Here is a 5,599-nt window from a genome sequence, read left to right as displayed (position 1 = left end):
CCCGAGGCCCGCCGCGGCTTTGCGGGGCCCTCCTGGTGCAAAGCCATCGCGTCTGGAAAGCAGGCGGGTGTTATTGCCCGTTCCCCAGCCAAGAAAACCCCAATCAGGAGGGGAGGGGACTGGCTGCAGGTGACCCAGCACAGCCAGGACCCAGTACCCGAGTCCAGGATGCACCCGTCCCGCCCCCGCGACCCCCAGGCCACCCCGCGGGGCCCCTGCATCTGTCCCCCTGCCCCTCTCCAAATGCAGGCTGAGGCCCAGAAGTCAGGGGCGGGCTTCCGCGGGAGCCGTGTGGGCCAGTTTGCTGGATAAATCGCCAGCACCCTCTGGGTTTTTTAAATTGCCTTTCTTGGCAGAGCCCAGTCAGGCGCCGCTCTCTGGGCTGTGAAATCAGAACAGAGCGGGTAATTTGCTGCTGCTGCTGCTGCTGCTGCTGCTGCTCCTTGACATGTTAGTCCCAGCTCCCAGGTGCTGGCTGGAGAAGACAGGCACTTAGATGTGAGCGCAGGTTCGGGCCTTGCCTTCCAGTCCAGGGACTGAAGCAGGACAGACGCAGCTCACACAAGAGCAGCAGGAGGTGGCAGATCAAGCCGTGGAAGTCTGTGCTGCTGAAAGACTGAGAGGAAGGGAAGATGGGGGGCAGGTTAGGGCGCCCCTCACCAGGGCCTCTATGCTCTACAGAACCTGGCACGTGGTAGGTGCTCAGTAAATACATCTCTCGTATTTGTTGCCTGAGGGAGGTGGACTTCAGCTGTCCACCTTGAACTTGGGTTCTGGCTAAGCAGAGAGGACTGGAAAGGTGAAGGGGATGTCTGTGAGCCTGGCAGGATCCCGGGGGCTTACAGGCAGCCGGGATCCACCTGGAGGAGCGGAGGCTTCAGGCGGAGCCTCCTTGGAGGGAAGGCTGGCCAGGTGGGGATGAGGTGGAGGGGGTTCAAAAGGCTGGCAGAGGGTCCTAGAGGTTAGTAAGCGCCCCTGTGAAGTGGCCTCTTCCCAGGGTGAGCTGGAGGCTGAGGGAAATGAGCATTCAAACAAACTGCTTGTAAAGGTGACAGTTTGGTATTGCAGGAGTGCAAACAAAACGTCCCCAGCAAATGTTTGCCCAGGTGGGCAGGCCCCTCTTCTCTCCAGCTCCTCCCTCAGATGGACTCACTGGCGATGACTGTTGTCTGCTCATCCAGGTAAGGCCCTGCCAGGCCAGGAATGGCCCCAGTGGGATCTCACCAAGCCTGTTATGTCCCCAGCTACTCTGAAAACCCAACAAAATCATCTGTGCTTGTGGAAACTGCTTTAAAATGTCAATATCTGGGTCCTGATTCAACTTCTTGCAACACCTACATGAACTATAGGTTATCACAACACTTACCTGCAACACTTGAAAGGGACACCTTGGAAAGATTCTGGGCCAGACAGGGGGGTGGCAAGTGATCAGAACCAGCCCTGGTCTTCAACACGAGCAGCAAGGCCACACAGGCAGTCGTTAAAGTTCCCCTGGCTGGGAACGATGGTATGGGGCGGGCTGGCAGCCACAGTCAGAGCTGTCTCAGGTGTCGGGTGTGAAGGAGGAGGTTGCCGGAGTCTCACAAGGAGTCCTGATGGAAAGGAGCTCCTGGTGAGCCTCGTAGCCCAGGGAGGGAGGGGGCAAAGCGGGGTCAGGAGGCCAGGGCCGCTCATCCTTGAAGCGCCTGGCAGAGCTGCAGGGACTCATGCTGGCAACAGGAGGTCATTGTTTAATTTACCTTTTGTCTTCAAAACTTAAAAAGATATACAGTGAGGGTGTGTCGAAGGAAAGACCTCTTCCACCCTTCCCAGATCCCCGCTCGCCAGAGGCCGTGTCCTGACCAGCCCTCTCTCACCCCCATACATTTGCAAACTAATATGTGAATAATAGGTCAGGTTTTGGTTTCTTTCTTTTAGTGACTGGAATCATGCCATACATTGTTTTTTAATACGCTTGTTGGAGATGCTTCCAGTCCAGCACGCTCCTTTTCTTCACCACATAAGACCCCACAGAGTCAGTGTCCACCATCTCGATGGCCATTTGAGTTGCTGCATTCTGCTCTGTTATAATAATATCCACTTCTCTGCACAAATTCGGGTACGGGGGCCAGCAGTCAAGGGAAAATCTCGATTGGAGTCCCTGTTGGCCCAAGGTGAAGGTGTGCTGACTGGCATTGAGCGGGCAGTCACACAGACCTGGATGGGAGAGTGATTGGGCTGTGGACTGGGATTCAGAAGTCCAGACTCACAGTGTAAGTTGTTTTGCTGGTTTTGTTTCTGGGCCAGAAAGGGCTGCGGTCCACGCAGGCCCAGATGTGCCCACTAGGTGGCGCAAAAGCCAGTAAGATGATGCCCTGGCTTCCGAGCCCCTTTTGCTGTCCTAGAAAGTGGTTCCAGCATCTGACCCGTTAGCTCCTAGGAGACAAGGCAAGATTCTCCTAAGCCACCGGCTGCCTCCCTTAAATGATGGTTCTACAGGTTGAGCCCTGCCCAAGGGCTCTGGCCAAGGTGGAGGACTGAAATTCAGGCTCAGGGACAGGCCATGACAGCCCAGAGGAGGGTCTGATTCCTTCTAATTCACACAAGTTCAGAAAGTGCTTGCAACAGCTGGAGTGGAGGGAAACTACAGTTAAACAGCCCTGAAACTCCATATTGCCAATACCTGCAGAGAGACCCAGCTCCTGCAGAAAACATAGGGTTCGATGGGAAGACGGGACCTGGGTTCTCTGTGCTGGGCGCCAAAGCCTCCCTGATGCCTGCAGGATAGTCCTGCCCCAAAGGAGCTCACCACCAGGGGGAGGAACTAGACACTGGAGAAACTGCAGTCTGTTCTGGGCACTGATGCAACGATCACTTTTGGAATGAAATAGGGTGATGTGAGGGCAGGTGCTTTGAAACCCCGAAAGCTGCGGTCCCCAATCTTTTTGTCACCAGGGACTGGTGCTCCTATGAGAATCTAATGCCTGAGGATCTGCGGCGGAGCTGAGGCGGTGATGCCAGCGCTGGGGAGCGGCAGCAAATAGAGATGAAGCCTCGCTTGCTGGCCCGCCGCTCACCTCCTGCTGTGTAGCCCAGTTCCTAACAGGCCACAGACAGATACCGGTTCACGGCCCAGGGGTTGGGGTCCTATCGTCATTTATCCAGGAAGCTTCAAAGCAGCAGCATTATCTCCCTTCTCCCCCTCCTGCCTCTCCCACTCCCTACTGTTTCTAAGTTCAGAGCCCAACCTGCTGCTGCCGCCCACAGCTGTGCCCGGGTCTGTTCCTCTCCCAGCATCAGAAGCTGTCCCAGGCCCCCGGGACTGGAGCTCAGGCCTGACTTCCTTAAATAAATGAACTTGCATTATGAGATATCAGCCCCCAGCCCAGTCCCGAGCACACTGCAGGGGCTCAGTGAACCTCGTGGAGGAGGAATGGACTCTGGCTGATTAGATTTCCCTCCCCCTAATTTTCTGGGACAAGGGACAAGGGGCAGCCTAGTCAATTTCCCAAAGATGGCTGCATTGCCCTGTGAGTGAGCATCTCCCACCACCTGGGGTTGAAGTTGACACCCCTCCATGGAGCATGGGGTCTGTTTCCTCCCCTGGAATCCGGGGAGCCTGTGACTGCTTCAGCAGTGATGTCCGGGCCGATAGAATTTTCCCTCTTGGGACATGCCCCTGGGATCAAGTCACCCCTGAAGCCACCAGGCTGGAGGGACCACATAGAGCTACAGATACTGAGGGCCTCACTATTCCAGCCCGAGCTGATTGGGTCACCTCCACTCAGGAGCCAGACATGGGCATGAGTGAGCCCTCTGATGACGCTATCACCCCAGTCATTGAGCTGCCCCAGCTGACACCGAGCAGAGATGGGCTGGCCCTAACCAAACTCCAGATTCATGAACAAAATAATATTGTTCTAGGCCACTGCATTCTGGGGGGGCGGGGGGTGGTGTTTCACAGCGTTGGATGATGAAACAAGAGACCTAAAGCTAGGGGCGACCAGTTGTCTGGTTTGCTTGGGAATGAAAGGTTGCCAGGTCCCTGGACCCAACCCAGGCACTAACAACAAGAGCCAGAGTGACTCGGACGAAGGTAGACTGGCCACACTCTGAGAAATGTCTCGCTAGCATCATCTTCCACAGAAGGCCACCAACGAAGAGGTGATGAAGTGACAGAAACCCAACTCCAATAGGCTTGGGAGGAAGGGGAATTTATGGGCTCTGAAACCCAGACAATGGAGAAGCAGAGCAAGGGCCTCACTGGGCTTGAGACAAGCTCCCTTGTCTCTCATGGCTGACTTCTCCACCCAGCTGGAAACCACCACCCACTCAGGATTCACTCTCCCAAATTAAGAAATTCTGACCGGGTTGGATGCTTCTCCCTAGACCAATGAACTGTGAGTGGGGCCTGCATGGGCTCCAGTACTCCAGCCCTGGGCCAGTACTGCTCAGGGTCCGAGGAAGGGAATGTGGTAGAGAAGAGGAAGACAGCACCAGATTCTTGGTGCTAGACTGTGGACACTGCTCTCAGCCCCTGAGTCTCTGGGCAGGAGGTCAGCGTGGGACCAACCTCCAAGATGGCCCCATGAGTCTTTCTCCCGGTATTCATGTTCCTGTGTAGTCCCTTCCACGCCGAAAAAGATTGGCCTGTCTAATCAGTAAGATATTGCCAAAGTGGTGGAGTGTCTTCCAGGGCTGGGCCGGAAGAACCATAGCGGCTTCTTCCCTGCTCACTCTCGGATCGCTGGCTCTGGGAGAGGCCAGCTGCCATGTTGCGAGGACACTCGACCAGCCCCATGGAGCTGGGCTGGGACAAGGGCCAGGTGAGGTACTTCCCTTCTGGGCAGAATTTAAGGGAATGCCGCAAAAGTCAGTAATCTGAGTATTTTAATAAAATATTTTTTAAAAATTAAAATTTATGTAAAAAAATGAAGAAAAGAGAATCAAAATTTTAAATAAAAGGCTCTGGAACAGCACCGCGCTGAAATGTATTAGAGCCTTGAAGCAAAAGAGAAATTCAGTAAAGTGCTGACGACAGGTACAGGAGCCAGCAAGGAGTTGGTGGGGAGGGGCGGGGGTCTGTCTCAGGGCTGAAGACGTAGTGACACTCACTCACTCAAACAGGTGGCCAGAGAGGAAAAAGAATGCGCAAGGATCATATTCTGGCGCCATCAGCATGTAGGTGACAGATGAACAGAACCGGGTGATTGAGACATCAGGGTTGTATAAAATGTTACCATTTGAGGAAAATAAGAGTGAAAACTTAGGTTCATTCTGAACTGGGAATTTTAAGACTGATTTATTAAAAAAAAAAAAAAAAAAGAAGAAGAAGAAGAAGCCAAGAGAGAGATTTCCACAAAAAGCTCTCCACAATGATGTCTCTGGAGACTTTCTCTATGATAGAAAAAAGTTTCTGGTGTGAAGAGAAGGATTTTGAAAAGTACGGCGTGTTCTTCAGCCTCTGAAATGAAATTCAGACGATAATTGAAAGAGAAACAAATTCATGATGTGCTACATTTACAAAAGGACAAAAGGAACAGGATCTATTCCAGTCACAACAGAGCAGAGCCATCTGCAGGTGGACGAGGGCTGGAAGGTGTGGAGTAGAAGGGACGAG

The sequence above is a fragment of the Pteropus alecto genome, unplaced genomic scaffold (genome assembly GCF_000325575.1).
Source record: "Pteropus alecto unplaced genomic scaffold, ASM32557v1 scaffold115, whole genome shotgun sequence".
Classification (NCBI taxonomy): Eukaryota; Metazoa; Chordata; class Mammalia; order Chiroptera; family Pteropodidae; genus Pteropus; species Pteropus alecto.
Note: the sequence above shows the minus strand (reverse complement) of the source record.